General features: G+C 42.4%; 1 protein-coding gene and 1 pseudogene across 2 annotated transcripts in view; one reads left to right on the top strand and one right to left on the bottom strand.

Annotated features, from left to right (window-relative positions):
- The window catches only part of SIK2 (salt inducible kinase 2), a 132,943-nt gene that overhangs the window by 46,990 nt on the left and 63,042 nt on the right, over positions 1 to 22,911 (bottom strand). The window lies entirely within an intron of this gene.
- On the top strand, positions 761 to 13,964 carry LOC134736146 (keratin, type II cytoskeletal 8-like; annotated as a pseudogene).

The raw sequence follows: 22,911 nt of genomic DNA, 5'->3' as shown, positions 1-22,911 counted from the left end.
GCACTTTCACTCTCTAGGTGAAAATCTCGGCAGGCATTCCAGTGTATCTATTATCTTCCCCATGCTTTATGATTTCTGCAGTGTAGGCATCCCTGAAAACTGTAACATCTACCGAGAAATCAGTAATAGAAGTAAGTGTGCCAGAAACCTGTGGCTGCAAATAAAATTTGTTTAGGCATACATCAATCCCTTCGAGGAACAAAATCCAAGCTCAAGTTAATGCACATGGTCTTCAAGTTAACATACAAAAAGCACATTCATGTTTCACATTAAAAACCTTATTTATGGCCTGGTGTGGCAGCTCACACCTGTAATCCCAGCACTTTGGGAGGCTGAGGTGGGCGGATCACCTGAAGTCAGGAGTTCGAAGCCAGCCTGGCCAACATGGCAAAACCCCGTCTCTACTAAGTATACAAAAATTAGTCAGGCATGGTGGGGGGTGCTTGTAATCCCAGCTACTCGGGAGGCTGAGGCAGGAGAATCGCTTGAACCTGGGAGGTGGAGGTTGCAGTGAGCCGAGATCGCGCCACTGCATTCTAGCCTGGGCGACAGAGCAAGACTCTGTCTCAAAAATAAATAAATAAATAATAAAAATAAAAAATAAAAACCTTATGATTACAGAACAAACTTATGAATGTAATAGCAACTGTCTATACTAACTGCTTATGTATGTATTCTTGAGAGCTTGTTTGGAGGTTCTGGCAGAGGAGTGCAGCTACTCATATACCCTCGACCAAAGACCGGTCCTCCTCTATTGGGGATGGTTGTCCACTTCGACCGAGCATGCAGCTTTCGGAGGGACACACATGGAGGGGTGAGGGAGGAAGGGGACAGCCATCTAGCCAGCCAGATCAGCCAAATCAACCCTGGTGATCAGTGGGGTGACAGATGTCACAGCCAGATAGCTCTCATATCTGCTTATGTATTTTTGATGAATAAATACAGTTTTTAGAAAATTCTTGTTTCCTATGTTTATGTTGGTTCTAATTCTTAAGTGAAATGTAATTTTATGTTTGTTAACTTTAATAATGAAAACTTTTAAGGTTATATTTTGTATGTCAACATCCCCTCCAGTTTTGCTTTTCTGGTCATTATTTTTTATTGCCATTTTACAAAAATCATGGTCTGCAACAGACTGGCCAATTTAAACTCAATATTGACAGTTTGATAGTTTGAGAAATACTAGCATAGGCAAGGTAAACAGGCAATTATAATACACTGTGATGAAGGTTAGCATAGGTAGAAATGTCCTAATAAACACATTATTTCACAGATATCTTTTAAAATTTTCTATTATGAAAGTTTTGTACATACATAAAATCATATTAAATAAAACCCAAATTCGAGTTATCAACATTTTGTCATACTTGTTTCATTTATCCTTTTTTCCTCATGTAACATAAAGCAAATTTTGACATCAATTTGTTTCACTCTAAATACTTTTCTACGTGTCTCTTAAAAAAATGACATTTTCTTATATAAGTGCAATATCGTTATCAAACCTAACATAATTAAGAATTCCTTATTATCATCTAATACCCAGTCTGAATTCAAATCTCCATAGTTGGCTTATTTGAATCGGGATACAAACCAAGATGAACATTTTATATTTGTTTATTTTGTTTCTGGAGCCCTTTTACGCTGGAACAGTACCCTTACTCTCACCCTCCCCCTTTTTCCTGTGCCACTGACATGAAGAAACTGAGTCGGCCATCCTACATTCTGGATTTGTCCTTTGCTTCCTCACATTACTGTTTAACTTATTCTTCCATCTCCTATAGTTTCTATAAAGGACTGAATAGATTCAGGCTTAGTATCTTTTGGGAGTGGCAATAATACATCACAGGAATATAACATCTGGTTCTTCTTTTAGGAGTGCTAAGATTGGTCAGTAAGTACTGGGAGTGAGAGCCTGATCCTTCAATTAAAGATTCTTATCAATCTTTCTCCTAATATCATGGTTCTCAAACTCCAGTGATTGTCAGAACCCTCAGAGGGCTTGTTAACACACAGCTTACTGGGACTTACCCTTAGAGTTTCTGACATAGTTGGTTTTGGAAAGAGCCTGAGATTTCGTATTTTTTAAAGAAGTATCCAAGTGATATTTAAGATGCTGGAACAGGGGCCTGACTTTGAGAACCACAGCACTAACAGTTTTAGTATTCATTAGTGGCTGTTACATGAATCAGTGATTTCATTAAGGGTTGCAAAATTGTGATTTTTAAATTGATTCCTGTCACTTTTATTAGGTGAAATTCTTCTGTAGAGAAGTATTTTTTCTTGTCAACTAGAGTTATTATTCTGAAAAAAACTTTAATAGGTTGGAAGAATGAATGCTTAATTCTTCCTCTTTAAGTACCAATTTTTAAAGTAAGGAGTTGGCACGCTAGCCACTTCCAATGATGACCATTAAGATTTGTGTGTTTATTTCCCAGCTTTCTTTTTTCTTTCTTTCACGATTCAAGAACCATAATAAATGACTACAAAGGAGTCTGAGACCAGCATAGGCAACATAGTGAAATATCATTTCTAAAAAAAAAAAAAAACTATCACCTTCATGTGGCTAAGCTTGGATCTGCTTTATTCTTAGCTGAATGATGTTAGTTCTTTTTCATAATCTTCTCATTTAGTGCCTGTTTCAGGGTGCCTTTCATTACCCCGGTCAAGAGATATCTTAACACTCTGGCCTTGGGCCTTCTGCTCACAGATCCTACTGAAAGTCTAATAAAAATGATACATACATACACATGCACATATACAATTTAGTATATAATTTCAAGGAGGTCTATAAAATCTTAGGTTTAATTCCAGGTTAAGAAACTCTGCCCTGGGAGATTTCATTCATTCCTTAGAATTTTTATAAGAATAATCTCCAAATTTGCCAATGATATTTGACATTTCAACAGCTACCTAATTATGTATTTATACAGATTTTCTTTCTGCCACTGCAATGTTATCAAGACAGAGCTTATCTTTCTTTTTATAAACTTCATTACCACCTTCTAAGTCACTATAACTATCATCTTACAGTCAGTCAACCTCAAAAATCCAAGAGTCATCTTCTATCAACCCTGAAGGCTGGTGCCCCAACAAGCAGATTTCAAGTTATACAGATTAAAGTTATATATAGTATAATTAATCAATGCTTTCAGTCTGCACTTATAGATAAGTACATTTCACAGCATAGTGCCTGATACATAATAAATGCTCAATAAATGTTAGTTGCTATCATCATCGTCGTCACTGCTTAGTGGTATCCCTTCTCTTCCCCCAGGGATAAGAGGCAGCCTTCCCAGCATCTTATCAAAGAAGTGGAGGAAACCCAGACAGCTGAGTTCCCTCAAGTCTCAGGGGTGTGAGAATCTTTGCATGACTATCTTTAAGCCTCATGTTCTTAGTCAGAAATTACTAGCATTCCTAAAAGATGGAGCTGAATAATAGCACAAAAGATTAATAATTTATGGAATTAAATATTTAATATTATGTTAAAAGGATTTAATTTGTAATTTCATCAATTTGTAATTTTGGAGTAAAGTAAAAAGGTTGATGCCAATTTAATATTTTATGCTTAAAGAATCTTTTTTTTTAAAAAAACTCAATTAAATCCTGGCAAGAGATTCCTAACCCACAAATCTGCAGACTTCACAATTCTAGTTACTAAATTTGAAGAGAAACAGTGTTTTCAGGAATATGACCACTATGAACGATGAAGCTCCAATAAGGTAATCAAAACTGGCTAATTTGCTCTCTTTAAAATATTTTGAAGAGCTATTATTTTCAATCTTCATATCTAAATCTATACTCGTCTTTTCCTCTAACAGTTTTTTCTTCTAATCAGTACAAAAATGTTACTATGAAACCCCCCACCACTTTTTTTTTTTGAGATGGAGTCTTGCCCTGTCACCCAGGCTGGAGTGCAATGGTGCGATCTTGGCTCACTGCAACCTCTGCCTCCTTGGTTCAGATGATTCTCCTACCTCAGCCTCCCAAGTAGCTGGGATTACAGGTGCCTGCCACCATGCCCAGCTAATTTTTGTATTTTTAGTAGAGATGGGGTTTCACCATGTTGGCCAGGCTGGTCTTGAACTCCTGACCTCGTGATCCATCCACCTTGGCCTCCCAAAGTGCTGGGATTACAGGTGTGAGCCACCGTGCCTGGCCAAAAAAACCCTTTTTATTGTAGATCAAGACTTCAAGACTTCTTGACAGCTCAGCTTGTGCTGGTTCTTGCCAATCACTCTTGGAATATTACTGAGAAAGGAAGTCCCATTAGATGAAATAATTTGAACTGTTTTTAGCACATCGATATATGTACCACCTGACATGTGAACACTAGCAGAAAATGGATTAGGTGTCTGATTCTGTATTAATTAGGATAACGTGGGTTACCCTAATTTTAAATATTGGGTTATAATGCTATTTATAATATTAAACTTTTAACCTTGAGATATATTTATGAATATAAAACTACAGATTGTAAAACACTTTGCATTTCTCTGTTTGTTTTTGTAAGCACATAATCATTTCAAATTGTGTGTTCGACAAAAATTAAGGAAATTGTTGCTTGTGGTATACTCTGGCAATTTAATTGTGCTTTCAGCAATTTCCCTACATTAGGCTGTTCGCATCTGTTAGATTCTGAATCAGTTCTTCAAGCTATGTGCAACTACTGAAGCAAACCATGGTCTTCTGAGAATTTTTAGTTACATAGTTGAAAGTTTTCAAGGTTATTTACAATTGACTTTCATGACTATATGTTCAAGTTTCTGGTTTAATTAAAAGCAAATATAGTCAAACTTTTCTAAAATTATTTATAATCCCCGCATAGAAGCTACTAGATTGTAATATATGATGACAGTAACAGATATCAAATAGATGACTTCAAACATTTTCCACATCTTTAATAAAACATGTAAGTAAAATACATGTATTTCTAGATTTCTTTCTACTTAGAAAGATTTCAAAATGTAGTAGAAATAAATTCTAGAGTCAGACAAGCCTGATTTTGAACCGAGGCTCTATTCTTCACTGCTGTGTCATGGTGGGCAAGTTATTCAGGCCTTGGGTTACTCTGATTTCTCAGTAAAAAACCACAAATTTTGTTTTTGCTGGGAAAGTCATACCTTAAATTGCTCTGCACATGAACTGGCACTTGACGGCAAAGAACCCTTAAAGGGGTTTTTATTCCACATCTATCCTACTGGCTTCTGCCCATACATAGCAATTTCTTTATCCTGTCCTGTCACGTAAAAATATCATGCTGTCTGCAGCATCAAATAAGAGCCTAGTACTTACAACATAAAATGTACATTAGTAAGAAATTTATAATTCTAACTCTGAAATATTTAATAGGGCAAATCAAGGCTGATAAACATGCGCAGAAAACCATAATTTTTTTTTGCCAGTTTCCATATATATGTAAAGATCTTAAAAAGCACCCTAAACATCTCAGTCAATGAGAATAAAATCAATTACCTAAGAGTGATGAGCACAGTAGCACAGGACTCAGGGCCCTCAACTGTCCTGACTTTTTTTCAGGTCAATCTCAAAGCACAGTGCTTTCTCCCTCATGGAATCAAATTAAGAAAGAAAGTTACACTACTTGAGTTTGAAGAATAAACTCCATTTGACAAATATTTGAGTGACTTATTTGTGTCTCTCACGATGCTTGGCACTTTGGCCTCATGAAACTTCCATTTGAGTGGAGAAAAAGACAATGAATAAGCAGACAAACATTACAATTTCAGGGGGCAATAAATGCTAGAGGTACAGGGATGATCAACTGGAAAGCATCTGGGTGAGGCCTCTGTAGATACGGTGATCATGAAAGGCTTCTTTTTGAAGGTATTATTTAACTGGGATAAAAGCATTCTAAAAAAAGGTGCAGCACATTCACAAAACTGAAAGGAGACCAATGAGGCTAATGCATAAAGAACAGGGAAGGAGGAAGGCATACGATGAAACTGAAGAAGTGAAAGTCAAACTAAGCAAGATTTCTAGGCCTAACAAGGGGGTCTGTATCTTAAAATATTGAGAGCCACTTAAGGGCTTTAAGTAGATGAGAGACTTGATCTAATTTACATTTTTAAAAAGCAGTGAAAAATAATGTGAAACTGTTAACAGGTTAATAATCTGTACAGTCCCATTAAGCAAAAATTAAAACAAAAAATTTAAGCACCTCTATGACAATGGTCCTAAATGCTAATGTGGGAATCACCAGGAAATAAAATTCAGTCCCCAATGCAAACAAGTACATATAAGAAAAGAAGATTAAATAATAAAAACTTTAGGCTGGGCGTGGTGGCTCAAGACTGTAATCCCAGCACTTTGGGAGGCTGAGGTGGGCAGAACACCTGAGGTCAGGAGTTCAAGACTAGCCTGGCGAAACCCTGTCTCTACTAAAAATACCAAAAAAAAAAAAAAAAAATTAGCTGGGCATGGTGGCACACGCCTGTAATCTCAGCTACTCAGGAGGCAGAAGTAGGAGAATCACATGAACCCGGGAGGCAGAGGTTGCAGTGAGCTGAGACCATGCCACTGCACTCCAGCCTGGGTGGCAGAGTAAGACTCCATCTCAAAAAAAACAAAAAAAAAAACAACAAAAAACAACTTTAATCAGTACTTCAAGACAATAACAGAAGAGATGTCATGAGGCAATACTGGCTTACAGACAAGATGAGATACTGTCTGAAACATCAGAACTCTCTTAATATAATTCCAGAACAATAGCTGGGTTTTCTTACTGATTTCAATATATGTAGTAACATTTCATTAACTGTCCTGGAGCTGTATTTTTTAGGCAATAATTAAAAAAAAATAACTGAATAGCCTGGGAAAGTGCCAGAGTCACATTTAATACTACCAGGTTATGATGATGTCATCTGGATAGTATTAAACATTCCAGACAATTCCCCAAATAGGTACTTTCATCCCACCTATTTTTATCATCTCTCTAGGACCTCAAAGTCTGTTGTGAATTATTTCTAAGTGATGACTATGACTGGACTGACAAATGAGTCACTCTAAGCTGAACTACTGATATTGTGTGCTATTTACTCAATTTATGGTAGTGTTATAATATTTATAAATGCAATCTGGTCACACTTCTAACACCTTCTTTACACAGATAAATACATCCAGATAGCTATATTGATAAGCAATTATTTCTTAAGAAGGAAAGAAATGTAGTCTAAAGAACAGACTATGATTTACCAAAACATTCAATTTTTAGGAATTAGGATTCAAATGTCAAACTTGGAGAATAAGATACTGATGAAGGAAGCAGATTTGTTAATTTTAATATTTTGGTTTCTGTATAGAAGTACTCTAAAGATATCTACATTTTTAGCAAATATTTGAGATCTAAGACATCATCATTCATTCATAAATCAAAGGGCAAATATATCTCTTTTACTTCTTTCTTTGAGTTCTTCAGGCGAAAGAATAAAAAACAATGAAGCCAAGCTGGATGGTTCATTCAGAAATGTGCTCAACATCACTAATCCTTAGAGAAATGCAAATCAAAACCACAATGAGAGACCATCTCACAACAGTCCGAGTGGTTGTTATTAGAAAGTCCATAAAGAAGAGATGCTGGCAAGGTTGTGGAGAAATGGGAATGCTTATATACTGCTGGTGGGAATAAAAACTAGTTCAGCTGCAGTGGGAAGCAGTTTGGAGATTTCTCAAAGAAGGTAAAACAGAATTACTGTTCAGCCCAGCAATCCCATGACTAGGTATATGCCCAAAGGAATGCAAATCATTCTACCAGAAAGACATATATACATGTGTATGTTCATTACACACTAATCACAGTAGCAGAAGTGTGGAATCAACCTAGATGCCCATCAATGGTGGTCTGGATAAAAATAACATAATACATATACATGATGGAATACTACACAGCCATAAAAAGGAGGAAATACTATCCTTTGCAGCAACATGGATGCAGCTGGAAGCCATTATCCTAAGTGAATTAAAGCAGAAACAGAAAACCAAAAACTGCATGTTCTCACTTCTAAGTAGGAGCTAAACATTGAGTAACATTGAGTACACAGGGACACAAAGAAGGGAAGAAAGGCAATGGGGCCTACTTGAGGGTGGAGGGTGGGACGAGGGTGAGGGTTGAAAGATGGCCTATCAGGTACATGCTTACTAGCTGACTGACAAAATAATTTGTACATCCAAACCCCAGGAACATACAATTTACCCATGTAACAAACCTGCACATGTACTCGCTTGAACCTAACATAAAAATTGGAAGAAAGAAAAAAATTGGCACTGGGAACCCAAGAATATAGATTAAGCTGTGCTGAGCAGGAACAATTTTTCAATGAAGCTTTTTCAATACAGTTAGCTAACTAGTAAATCAAAGTTCTTGGGAAAACAAGTTCATGAAAAGTCAAGCCCTAGTTTATTAGCTAGTGGCTTGACTATGATGTGTTTACTGAGGTCCTACACAGTAAGTAATAATGACATCGTGAAGTCACTTGTCAGAGAAAAGAAAGAAAACAGTGAAAGGGAAGGGCCAGCTGCAAAAACCAAAACTATCTGCTCACCTAGAAATCAAAGAGGATAGTGAATTCAGTGATGAATTGACAGGGTTGAAATACTGCTGTAGTACATTACTTTTCCCATTTCTTCACTCCCTGCCTGTAAGAGATTTATCCATACCCTTTGTCACATGACTTTGCAATGCCTCCCAGTAGAATAGGTGGTGCATATCCCTGCCTTGTTGCTTCTGGTTTTGGTCATGGAGAATGTGTGTGCTTTGATTTCATCTCCTATGTTTCTATCATCTACCATGAGAAAAGCATATGTAGAATGAGGGACATGAGGAGTAGATATGAACCCAATTATATAGCCTGAAATGGAGTAACCCTAAATGACTCATAGACAAAGAATATCTGTTGATGTAAGCCACTAAATTTTAGAGGCTGTTTGTTATTTAACATTATCACAGTAGAGGCTGGGCGTGGTGGCTTACACCTGTAGTCCCAGCACTTTGGGAGGCTGAGGTGGGTGGATCACCCGAGGTCAGGAGTTCAAGATCAGCCTGGCTAACATGGTGAAAACCCATCTCTACTAAAAATACAAAAACTAGCTGGGTGAAGTGGCATGCGCCTGTGATCCCAGCTACTTGGGAGGCTGAGGCAGGAGAATCGCTTGAACCTGGGAGGTGGAGGTTGCAGTGAGCCGAGACTGCACCACTGCATTCCAGCCTGGGTGACAGAACGAGACTCCGTCTCAAAAAAAAAAAAAAAAATTATCATAGTAGAAATATGACTGGTATACAATTTCCAATATTGGAAACAAGTTTACTCAGCTATAAAACTCACAATTGTACAAAGACATCTTTTGAACATTTTCACTACACAATTTACGATTGTGGTATTTTGGGTTCCTTAACTATTATACATGCATTATTTTTACACATCTGGATGACATCTTTAGATATTAAGACCAACCTGATTGGCTTTGAAAAACATTTGGTTGGGAACTATTCATGCGGACTATATTAATTATTAGCCTCATTAAGTAAGATGATGTAGAAAAGACTAGTCTCAAGTTCCCTCTCAGAAAGAAGTCACTTGAGCACTTTTTCCAAGCCAGTTCACCCACCAGACTTACCCACTGCCTTCTATCTCCAAGTTCAATACTGGGAAAGGGGGACAACTGGTTCATATGAAGAATCATATGATCCAATACCAGAAATATAGGGAGATAAAAGAGACAGAGGGGTTAGTTATGGCTAACTCCTAAATCAAGGGAGCAATAAAAGAAAGACGATAGTTCCACAACAACATGGACTAATGTTGAAAACATTGGGCTCTGTTCTCAGTTCCTGGGCCATCACTTAGTCTTTGTAGGCCTGTTTCTAAATATAACTACATAACCTCTAAGAGTGCTTTATTTTTTCTTTTCTTTTCTTTTTTTTTTTAAAAAGCTCTGTCACCCAGTTTGGAGTGCAGTGGTGCGATCTCAGCTCACTGCAACCTCCATCTCGTGGGTTCAAGTGATTCTCCTGCCTCAGCCTCCCGAGTAGCTCCCGTGCCACCACGCCTGGCTAATTTTTATATTTTTAGTAGAGATGGGGTTCCACAATGTTGGCCAGGCTTGTCTCAAACTCCTGATCTCAGGTGATCTACCTGCCTTGGCCTCCCAAATGCTAGGATTACAGGTGTGAACCACTGCACCCAGCCTCTCTAAGGATGCTTTTTCATTCAATATTAATACTTCAAAGGTTATCAGTTTTATATAAAAATGTGACTTCAAATATTCTTTTGGCTTATTTTTATCTAATCTCTTACCCTGTAATTTCTAGTACAAAAATTCTGAGGGCACTTGTTTTAGGACTGGAGAGAAGTTAGATGTATGGAATGGCAGCTCTGAAATTGCTTCTCATTCAGCAGTGAGGCTGAAAGGACAACATCCTAAGTAGAAAATACCTGATTGCTAGAAGCCAGAACAGAACAAATCCAAGAGGCCCACAGGAAAGTCAAAGGTAAACGGCTCCAGTTTGGGCAGTATTCAGGGGTCTAACACAGGCAGGAGAGCCTGGATCTCCACCTACGGTAGTTTCAGAAAACAACACCTGACATTTCACAAAGCTAGCAGTAATGTGCCAAAACAGGAGTACTCAGAGTGCAGAAATACAATCAAATGACAGAATGGATATCAAACCTTGTGACCATGTAGCTATTTAATAAATGTTTCTTTCAACAACAGCAAAAGAAACTGACAACGCTTCTAAAACTTGCTGGTTCTAAGAACTTAGTGATAATGACTCTAACAGAGGAACAGGTAGTCTTGAGCAAGGTTTTCTTCTGTGGCCTTTAAAAGTTCATATTCAGCAAAAAGATATGACTTCATAGAGTTGGGTTTGCAGATTCAATATTTACATTTAATGATGTCTCCAGGTGGTTTAAGTGGTTAGTCTTGAACCACAAGTGTAGCTAACCAGTTAAGAGATTAGCATGGGTTTCCAATCATTACTCGTAGGGAAACCAAACATGCTATGTAATGCTGATGCACAAAGTTTAAAATAAAGGCAAGTTTAAAATACAGTACTGAAAAATACAGTTTGGTATCTTTCTCACTAACCCTTAAGTTTTGTTAAAGCCAGATTTTAAACGAATAGTGGTCGAACCAAGAGAGTTTAGAAAGTGTCTTACTCTGCGTCCTTCGCTTAAAGGTCTGGACCTACCAAAGTTAAAACATCGTTCTAGGGCCGGGCGCGGTGGCTCACGCTTGTAATCCCAGCACTTTGGGAGGCCGAGGCGGGCGGATCAGGAGGTCAGGAGATCGAGACCACGGTGAAATCATGTCTCTACTAAAAATACAAAAAATTAGCCGGGCGTGGTGGCGGGCGCCTGTAGTCCCAGCTACTCGGAGAGGCTGAGTCAGGAGAATGGCGTGAACCCGGGAGGCGGAGCTTGCAGTGAGCCGAGACTGCGCCACTGCACTCCAGCCTGGGCAACAGAGCAAGACTTCGTCTCAATAAAAAAACAAAAAACAACAACAACAACAACAAAAAAACAAAAAAAACACATCGTTCTAGGACTCGAAAGACATTAAAAGTCCTTGTATCCTCTTGAAGGTGTTGTTTCTACAGATTTCAGAGCAAGAGTTTTCTGACTACCTTGTAGGTGTTTAGTCAGCAGCTTCTTGACAGTCTCTGACCTACCTTTCCAATCAATCTTTTCTACCATCTTCCTTCCTCTTCTAGTGGAAGGAAAAAAAAATAATTTAACGGTAAATTCATTTTGCTTTCTAGGAATTAAGACTTGCTTAATCTAATCACTATCTAACCAATTATTATGAGGTTGTTAATCAAAAGTAAATTATAATCTAGAAGTAGCTTTTCTGCTCCTTCTCAAATCTCTGTCTGGTTTGGCCACTCCTGCCTCCACTGTGTCCATCAGGGTGACCCAGAAGTCCTACAGGGTGTCCACCTCTGGCCCCCGGGCCTTCAGCAGGTGCTCCTCCATGAGCAGGCCTGGTGCCTGCATCAGCTCCTTGAGCTTCTCCTGGTGGGCAGCAGCAGCAGGTTCCAGGGTGGCCTAAGGGCCAGCATAGGTCTGAGTGGAGGCTATGATGGGGCCAGTGGTATGGGGGGCATCACAGCCATTATGGTAAACCAGAGCCTGCTAAGCTCTTTTAAGCTGGAAGTGGACCCCAACATCCAGGCCATGTGTAACCAGGAGAAGGAGCAGATCAAGACCCTTGACAAGAAGTTTGCCTCCTTCATCAACAAGTTGTGGTTCCTGGAGCAGCAGAACAAGGCATTTGAGACCCAGTGGAGCCTCCTGCAGCAGCAGAAGATGGCTGGGAGCAACATGGATGAGAGGTTTGAGAGCCACATCAACACCCTTCGGTGGCAGCTGGACACTCTGGGTCAGAGAAGCTGAAGCTGGAGGTGGAGCTTGATGATATGCAGAGGCAGCTTGAGGACTTCAAGAAAAAGTAGGAGGATGAGATCAACAAGCATACAGAGAAGGAAAATGAATTTGTCTTCATCAAGAAGGATGTGGATGAAGCTTACATGAACAAAGCAGAGCTGGAGTCTCGCCTGGAAGGGTTGACTGACGAGATCAACTTCCTCAAGCAGCTGTATGAAGGAGATCTGGGAGCTGCTGTCCCAGATCTTGGACATATCTGTGGTTCTGTCCGTGGACAACAGCTGTTCCCTGGACATGGACAGCATCATCACCAAGGTCTGTGCCCAGTATGAAGACATCTCCAATCACAGCCAGGCCAAGGATGAGAGCATGTACCAGATCAAGTATGAGGAGCTGCAGAAGCTATCTGGAAAGTACTAGGATGACTTGCATTGCACAAAGACAGAGATCTCAGAGATGACCCAGAACATCAGCTAAGGGCCTCAGAGACCAGAGGGCTTCCCTGGAGGCTGCCATCAGATGCTGAGCAGTATGTGGGGAGCTGGCTGTTAAGCACACCAACGCCAAGCTGGTGGAGCTGGAGGCCGCCCTGCAATGGGCCAATCAGGACATGGTGTGGGAGCTGCATGAGTACCAGGAGCTCGTGAACATCAATTTAGCCCTGGACATCGAGATCACTACCTACTGCAAGCTGCTGCAGGGCAAGGAGAGCTGGCTGGAGTCTGGGATGCAGAATATGAGTATCCATAGGAAGACCACCAGTGGCTACTCAGGGGGGCTGAGCTGGGCCTATAGGGGCCTCACAAGCTCTGGTCTCAACTATGGCCTGGGCTCTAGCTTTGGTTCTGGTGGGGGTTCTGGCTCCTTCAGCTGCCCCAGCTCCTCCAGGGGCCTGATTGTGAAGAAGATCAAGATCCATGATGGGAAGCTGGTGTCCGAGTCCTCTGATGTCCTGTCCAAGTGAACAGCCATGGCAGCTCCTCCCTGCCTACCTCCTTCTGTGGCTGTCCCAGAGCCTGTTGGTGAGGCAGCTGTGCAGGGGAGCATAAGGAAAAGCAGACCCACCTGAGGCTCAGCCCTAGCCTTCAGCCCCCCTGGAGGAGTTTATTGCCTGGGGTACCCACTCTTGCCCATGCCCCCAACTAAAAACCAGTTCAATTATTTTTTTCCAAAATAAAGCCCCAGCTAGCTCTGCCAACCATCAAAAAAGAAAAAATTATGATTCTTTTATAATTTTGATTGTACACTTAGTCCTGTTAGAACTGCATGAATCCAAGAGGAGCTCAAGCCTTGCAGAAATTCTGAACTTTCTCTACTTTAAATTTAAAGTTCATCATGCATTAATATTCCCAACATTTCAAACAGATTACCTCATGTGCTATTCAAATATTTTGTGGACCATTAAACTTTTATATAAATAAGGGTGTCTATTAACCAGACAAGCTGGAAAAAGCCAGTGATCTGTCAATCCCTTTGGATTTGGTTCTTTGAAATATGCAGGATTAAGCTATCAGTGCCACCATGGATTTATAACTCACATGCAGTGAGTTTCTGGCTTTATGTTTCACGAAGAAAATTTAATCATGCAGATGTATGACAAATATTTCATTCACAGTATTTTAAACTACTATAATTAGGTTGCAGCTTGTGCCATGAATGGGACAGAGTTTTATCAAATATGGGCATCCCCATAACACACAGATTAAAGGCGCAAAAGTGGCAGCAGGGAGGAGGGATAAAGAGAGGCTGATTAATGAGCACAAACCAACCATTTGAGAGATGAAATGAGACCTAGTGTTGGATAGATCAGTGGGGTGACTATAATTTACAATAATCCAATGTATAGTTCAAAACAGTCGGAGGAGAATAATTATAATAGGAGGTTTCAGCATAAAGAAAAGACAAATATTTAAGGTGACAGATATCCCAATTACACAAATGTGATCTTTACAAATTATGATTATTACAAGTACCCTGAAAGTATGTACATCTATTATGTATCAATTAAAGAAGTTTTAAAAAAGGTAGAAAAGATACTTAGGAGCTGAAAATGTGGAGCAGGGTTTGGAAAGATAGACTATGGCCAGTGAGAAAGGGAGCCAAGATCAGAGAGGATGGGAGGGGGTTAAGGAAATGATGCATTCAAAAGGCAAACCAAGTCAGGGTCTAAAGGCCAAAAAGTCTAAATACTGGGTAAATTGCCATAGCCAGAAGACAGCTAAGGATTAACAACCTAATTGCTTGTTTACCAAGTTTTCCAACTCAGTCTATTAGTATTTTTTTGGTGTGGGAAAACTTTTCTTTCTTTCTTTTTTTTTTTAAAAGAGATGGGGGGGTCTCATTATGTTGCCCAGGCTGGATTAGAACTCCTGGGCTCAAGCGATTCTCCTGCCTTAGCCTCCAGAGTAGCTGGGACTACAGGCATGCACCACCATGCCTGATTTTGGGAAAACATTTCTAATTTTATATGGAAGTTAAAATGAAGAAGTTTTTAAAATAATAATTTTAATTAAACACAATTCCATAAAGTTGTAATATCTCTAAACAGATTAGTAGCAATAATTTTTCTGACGTCAAGTCTTAGATTCTGAGAGATAGACACTTAGATTCTGAGAGAAATATACACATACAAATGTATTTCCTCTAGCACTCTCACACACACACACACTCTCTCTCTCTCTCTCACCCTGTCCAAACTCTTAACCAGTCTAGTTGTATTCTAGTTAAAATGAGATCTGCTTGGAAGCATAGAGAAAAGGATCATGTGAGTCACAGTAAAGGAGTTAACTGTAATTCTTGTTCTCTTTAAAACTTTCATTTTATATATTTCCTTCTTGAATTATCTATCAGCTATTCACTCATTAATAAAGTATTAGGCACCCTGATGTGTAGCCTCAACTATCAGCTGTCTACTCACCAACTCCACATGGTTATCTGTGATGCCACTCTAATCTTAGAGCTAATCTCCACACCCTGCCCTCTCTCCACATCCAATCCATCAACAAATCCTTTCAACTCTTAACTATGACATGTCCAGAATCCCACCATTTTTCTTGAACTGCATCAATCCTCCTCTAGTGCAAGTCACCATTACCCCTTGCCTGAACAATTAGAATAGTTTCTTAACTGGTTTTCCTTTTATCTTTGCATCTGTCTTCCATTCTTGACAGAGTAGCCAGAGCAATCTTTAGAAACAGTTATATCAGTCCTCTGCCAATAATCCTCCAATGGCTTCCCACGTCACTCGGACTAAAAGTCAAAGTTGTTACCATGGCACAATAAGCTCCCATATGACTGGAAACTGAAGACATCTTTAATTTAATCAAAATAGATGAGGGCTCAAAAATTATAAAGTATAATGAAATGTTACTGGTCTTAGCTCAGACCTAAGGTATGTACTCAAATTTATCAATGGTGACTACCAAAACCAAACCTTAACCTTTGACACAGAATTACATTCGCAAGTTTGCAAGAACACGTGCAAGTTTGTTCAGTGCAACATTATTTGAAATAGCCCAAACCAGAAGACAAATGTCTATCAATAGAGGAATGGTCCTTCCTTCCTTCCTTCCTTCCTTCCTTCCTTCCTTCCTTCCTTCCTTCCTTCCTTCCTTCCCTCCCTCCCTCCCTCCCTCCCTCCCTCCCTCCCTCCCTCCCTCCCTCCCTCCCTCCTTCCTTCCTTTTCTTTCCCTCTCTGGCCCAGGCTACAATCTACTCGGCTTGCTGCTGCCCGTGCCGCGGACTGCCTGGGACTGCCGGCGCGCGCCACCGCTGCCTGCCTTTTCTCCTTTGGATGCAGGCACGCGTTCGCCATCTTGGCCACGCTGGTCGCCAGCTCCTGACGCCGAGTGCTCTGCCCGCCTCAGCCTCCCGAGGTACTGGGACTACAGACGGAGTCTCGCTCACCCAGTGCTCGGTGTTGCCCGGGCTGGAGTGCGGTGGCGTGGTCTGGCCTCGCGGCAGCCTCTACCCCCCGGCCGCCTGCCTTGGCCTGCCAGGGTGCTGGGATTGCAGCCCCTGCCCGGCCGCCGCCCCATTTGGAAGGTGGGGAGCGCCTCTGCCCGGCCGCCCAGTCTGGGAGGTGAGGAGCACCTCTGCCTGGCCGCCCCGTCTGGGAAGTGAGGAGCGCCTCTGCCCGGCCACCCACCGTCTGGGAAGTGAGGAGCGCCTCTGCCCCGCCACCCACCGTCTGGGAGGTGAGGAGCGCCTCTGCCCGGCCACCCACCGTCTGGGAGGTGAGGAGCGCCTCTGCCCGGCCGCCCCGTCTGGGAAGTGAGGAGCGCCTCTGCCCGGCCACCCATCGTCTGGGAAGTGAGGAGCGCTTCTGCCCGGCCACCCATCGTCTGGGAAGTGAGGAGCGCCTCTGCCCGGCCACCCTGTCTGGGAAGTGAGGAGCGCCTCTGCCCGGCCGCCCCGTCTGGGAAGTGAGGAGCGCCTCTGCCCGGCCACCCATCGTCTGGGAAGTGAGGAGCGCCTCTGCCCGGCCTCCCATCGTCTGGGAGGTGAGGAGCGCCTCTGCCCGGCCGCCCCGTCCAGGAGGAAGTGAGGAGCGCCTCTGCCCGGCCGCCCCGTCTGGGAAGAAATGAGGAGCGCCTCTGCCCGGACGCCCCATCCGGGAAAAAGTGAGGAGCGCCTCTGCCCGGCCGCTCCATCCGGGAAGAAGTGAGCAGCGCCTCTTCCCGGCCACCCATCGTCGGGGAAGTGAGGAGCGCCTCTGTCCGGCCACCCACCGTCTGGGAAGTGAGGAGCGCCTCTGCCCGGCCGCCCCGTCTGGGAAGTGAGGAGCGCCTCTGCCCGGCCGCCCTGTCTGGGAAGTGAGGAGTGCCTCTGCCCGGCCGCCCCGTCTGGGAAGTGAGCAGCGCCTCTGCCCGGCCACCCCGTCTGGGAAGAAGTGAGGAGCGCCTCTGCCCGGCCGCCCCGTCCGGGAAGAAGTGAGGAGCGCCTCTGCCCGGCCGCCCCATCCGGGAAGAAGTGAGGAGCGCCTCTGCCCGGCCGCCCCGTCTGGGAAGTGAGGAGTGCCTCTGCCCGGCCACCCATCGTCTGGGAGGTGAGGAGCGCCTCTGCCCGGCCGCCCATCGTCTGGGAAGTGAGGAGCGCCTCTGCCCGGCCACCCATCGTCTGGGAAGTGGGGAGCGCCTCTGCCCGACCACCCATCGTCTGGGAAGTGAGGAGCGCCTCTGCCCGGCCACCTATCGTCTGGGAAGAAGTGAGGAGCGTCTCTGCCTGGCCGCCCCGTCTGGGAAGTGAGGAGCCCCTCTGCCCGGCCGCCCCGTGTCTGGGTAGAAGTGAGGAGCTCCTCTGCCTGGCCGCTCCGTCTGGGAGGTCTACCACGGAGGCCAGAAGCAATGTGAGGGCTGGACGTGGTGGCTCACGCCTGTGGTCCCGGCACTCTGGGGGGCGAGGCGGGTTGATCACTTCGGGCTAGGAGTTCGAGACCAGTCTGGCCAACTTGGCGAAACATGAAGAATACAACAGACAAACCAACCAACCAACTCAATGACAACAAAACAGGTCTACCCTGGAGTCATACTCTAATTTTTTCTATTTTCCTCCCTTTCTGATCCTTTATCCCACTTTCTTTTTCTTCCTCTTCCTTCTCCCTCTTCTTTGTCAAATAGAGGATTGAGTTATTATCACTGATCCATATAAAGTCCCTCTCTCATTTATTTTAACTCCCACCCCCATTTCTATTCCCCGACTTCCCATGTGCAACCTTCCTAATATGTTTGATACGCATCTCTTTGTTTGTATGTATTTTTAGAAAATGTTTATTGTTTTTGTATACAAAAAAAATTAATAAAAACAAAATAAATTAAAAAAAAATAGAGGAATGGTTAAACAAATTATGGCATATAATTATACTATATGGAACACTATGAAGCTGCAAAAATGTGATGAATCCTTAAGCATTTACACAGAAGTATCTCTCCCTTGTGCATGTGGATGCACACGCACGTGCGTGCACACACACACACACCTCTTACTTTAGTTATTCCATACTGAGAGGAGCTTCCTACATACAGCCCTTACTGTTCCCTCTGAACATCTCCACCCTCCTCACTGTACGAATTCCTGCTCATCCTTCAAGACTAATTTCAGAGTATCATCTCACTAAGAAAGCCCTTCCTGACTCCTGTCTGGGTAGGACATGCACTTAATGTTTGCTGAATAGAATAAAGAAAAAAATCTACATTTTCTATATTCTAAAAATTAGCTTGAAACGTCATTCTCAAATTAATTGTCATCTATTCTCTTTCTCTCAAATTCAATGTGATTTATTTATATGCCACAAGATCTACCACTGACATCCAACTATGGCCTTACCCCAGTGATCTTAAACATTACATAGAAATGTGTTGCAGTGGCCTGGTGTGGTGGCTCACACCGGTAATCCCAGCACTTTGGGAGGCCAAGATGGGTAGATCACTTGAGGTCAGGAGTTCAACACCAGCCTGGCCAACATGGTGAAACCTCATCTCTACTAAAAATACAAAAATAAGCCGGATGTGGTGGGCACACGCCTGTAATCCCAACTACATGGGAGGGCGAGGCAGGAGAATTGCTTGAGCCCAGGAGGTGGAGGTTGCAGTGAGCTGAGATCATGCCACTGCACTCCAGCCTGGGCGACAGAGTGAGATCCTGACTCAAAAAAAAAAAAAAAAAAGATAACCAACAATAACTATTGATCAATATCATTTAAAAATCTTATATATTTCTCACTAATCCCTATTGTTGTTATCCATAGCTAAATCATCTCCAAAATCTAATTGAAATGCTAATGTAATGCTGGAGACTCCCTTTTCATCACACACCTTTTAGGATCGGTATTCATTTCTGGCACTGCAAATCAGTTGGCTACTTAGGAATTTTACTGTAATGCTCCTGTTCTCTCAAATAGTATAAAAAGATAATGACTACGGCCGGGCATGGTCTTCCAGCACTTTGGGAGGCCGGGGTGGGTGGATCACCTGAGGTCAGCAGTTTGAGACCAGCCTGGCCGACGTGTTGAAACCCCAACTCTACTAAAAATACAAAAATTAGCCAGTAATCCCAGCTACTCGGGAAGCTGAGGCATTAGGATTGCTTGAACCTGGGAGGCGGAGGTTGCGATGAGCCAAGATCGTGTCACTGCACTCCAGCCTGGGCGACAGAAAAAGACTCTGTCTCAATTAAAAAATAATAATAATAATAATAAATAAATAAATAAAATAAAAAAGATAATGACTACATCTTGGAACTGTAACACAGCGTGTAAATATGTCATGACTATTTCTCTGCAAAAAATTCTATTTTCATATAATTTTCTGCTCTCTGCTACCATTATGCCCAGGATTTGCTAGTTAGGTGTTTCCTAATATTGACACTCAAGTTCCTATTTGTAGCCTGATAGGACATCATAAATGCAGATGGTTAAACATTTTTAAAAACAGTATGATGAAATTTTAATCAAAGCATCAGAAATTTAGTAATCTGATGTGAAAACCATGATTTTTCCTAAAACTGAAGAAAAAGAGATTATAACAATGAAAATTTAAGTGTCTAGATTTATTTTAGTGCCACAAAACAAGATTACTGAAATTAGAGGTGGTAAAAAGCAGAGATAGACTTAACTTAATTATACTGCAAAAGTCTGTTGTGGCTAGCAACAGCCTAAACTTACCTTCAGCTTTTACGAACTATCTGCATAACATACAGTATCTTTTTTTATCTGTCTGTTACAAATATAAGCACTTACCAGAAAACAACAAGGGTAGATTTAGGCAAACTCACTCTTCCAACCCTACGAAAGATTCCAATTAATTTTATAACAGGTCAGGAAATAACAAAGAGAAGCAATACCATACCCTTAGAAGAGACCTCAGGAGAAAGCACAGAACCTGAAAGGAACTCCAACACCCCTCTACAACATCAAAATTTAACAGAAACCCTACAGTAACTATGCTGACTTTATGCCTCTTTCACAAGATGGACTGAAATGTTTTGCTGCACCAACATCTCCTTGAGGTTGCAGGGAGGTAGAGGTGGCAGCCTTTTAAACTTGGAGATTTCAACAGAAAGCACACGAGAGGTCTGCTTCAGCATCATTTATACTAGCTTCATCCTGTCCATTTCATGCTAGTGCAGTAGTCACACACATTGTAAAGCGTCTACTGCCTGGAACTCTCCAAGGTTCTGACCCTTAACGGTGGTCTAGTAACTTAGAGAGCAATGCATGGAGAATCAAAGTCCATGGAAAACAGAACCATAGGTTTAGTGGTATTCCAATATTTCTTTTCTTTTTTTTTTTCTTTTTCTTTCTTTTTTTTTTTTTTGAGATGGAGTTTTGCTTTTGTTGTCCAGGCTGGAGTGCAATGGCACAATCTCAGCTCACCACAACCTCTGCCTCCCAGGTTCAAGTGATTCTCCTGCCTCAGCCTCCCAAGTAGCTGGGATTACAGGCATGCGCCACCACATCCCGCTAATTTTTTTGTATTTTTAGTATAGATGGGGTTTCTCCATGTTGGTCAGGCTGGTCTCAAACTCCCCACCTCAGGCAATCTGCCTGCCTTGGCATCCCAAAGTGATGGGATTACAGGCATGAGCCACCACGCCCGGCCCCAGTATTTCTTTTCCTTTTTTTTTTCTTTTTTTTGAGACAGGGTCTTGCTCTGTCACCCTGGCTGGAGTGCAGTGGTGCAATCACGGTCACTGCAGCCTTGATCTCCTGGGCTCAAGGTTTAGTAGAGACAGGGTTTCGCTGTCTCTACTTTCCTCCAACCTCAGAAGCACCCCCCCCAACACTCCTCCTACCCCAGTAGCTGGAACTGCAGCAGGCACACACCACCACACCCGGCTAGTGTGTATTTTTTTTTTGTAAACATGGGGTTTCGCCATGTTGCCCAGGCTGGTCTTGAACTGACATCTCTAAATGTTGATTCTAATATCTCCTACCCACTCTGGCCTTATTGTGATCATTCCATCCCATCCCTGGTCTACACTTGCCCCATGGTATCCCTGGTACATCACCAAATACTACCAAATTCCTACAGCATCTGGATCCATTCCTTTCTTATTTCGACCATTCTCCAAGTCCACTGTTTTAGAAGCAGAGTTCAGTAGACTGTAGGATTGTGGTAGATATTTAATTTAATCTTGATTTACTTGGTTAGATTAGAGCCACTGTAACTGGAAAAAATATTTCAAATGTGTAAATTCTTAGAATTGTCTTCTCCCTTCCTGAAAGTGCTCTAAAGTCCCCAAGCTCCCAAGCTAATAGGGTAAAAGGAAAAGAGGGTGATACGATCAGCAGTACTAAGAGTTCTGCTGTTTCAACTAAACCCATCAGAATCAAAGTAGTTAGGCCATCTTAGGCAGAGAAACAAAAGGCAGTGTACAATGCCCTGATTGCTATCCCATTTCTCTAATGGGAGGGGTGTAGAGGTGTGTGTGTGGGGGGGGACGGTGATGGTGGGGAATAGAATGTTTCAAAAAACTGTCAGAATTAACCCTGAAAGAATACCTGGTTTCTTTTTCTTTGAGATGGAGTCTCGCTCTGTCGCCCACGCTGCAGTGCAGTGGCGCGATCTCGGCTCACTGCAACCTCTGCATCCCAGGTTCAAGCTATTCTCCTGCCTCAGCCTCCCTAGTAGCTGGGACTACAGGCGTGTGCCACCATGCCCAGCTAATTTTTGTATTTTGAGTAGAGACACGGTTTCACTATGTAGGCCAGGCTGGTCACCAACTCCTGACCTCAAGTGGTCTGCCCGCCTCGGCCTCTCAAAGATTACAGGCGTGAGCCACCGTGCCTGGCCGAATACCTGGTTCTTATTTCATGCTCTCCCACACTCCAGTCTGCGCACTACCAGTTTACCCTGCCCCAACCTTTCCCTTTGGTGAAAAATAGAAGACATGATTTGCCCCCCAGAACTCTGAAAGTCTTCCAAAAATTGTTTCATAGAAAAATACAGAAAAGGACAAGGTTATGCAGAACTAGGTCAACACTTTAAAAGCTGATTAAAGAGGAGAAATTTTGATTTCATTTCTTAGGAATTTTGCACTTACTGGCTGGAAGGTGGAAGGCATTATGTGCTATTTGGCCCTGGCCCAGGGTTTCCTTCTACTTCCTCTCTGGAGGGTGGGGAGTGGGGGAGGGTGTAGCATAATGATTAGAGCACAGGCTCTGGAGCTTCAAATCCAGTGCCACCACTTACTGGCTGTATGATCTCAGGCAAGCTACTTTTCTGTGCTTTAGTCTCCTCAACTGTAAAACAGATAATAACTCTGTCCACTCCCAAAGGTTTTTATAAGGATCAAATAATTAGGCTTAAACACTTAAAATCTGGAGCATGGTATCATCCATTTCTGTCAACTCCTACCTTGAAAAGGTACCTGGAAGCTCTTGCTTCCTACCACCTGCACCATGACCCCCTGAGGCCACGACACCACCGTCTCATGCCTGGACTGTGGCAATGCTCCTAACCAGTCTCCTTGCTCTACTCCAGCTCTACTCCAGTCTGTTCTCCACACAGAA

The sequence above is a fragment of the Symphalangus syndactylus genome, chromosome 3 (genome assembly GCF_028878055.3).
Source record: "Symphalangus syndactylus isolate Jambi chromosome 3, NHGRI_mSymSyn1-v2.1_pri, whole genome shotgun sequence".
Classification (NCBI taxonomy): Eukaryota; Metazoa; Chordata; class Mammalia; order Primates; family Hylobatidae; genus Symphalangus; species Symphalangus syndactylus.
Note: the sequence above shows the minus strand (reverse complement) of the source record. Positions and strands in the feature narration are given on the sequence as shown.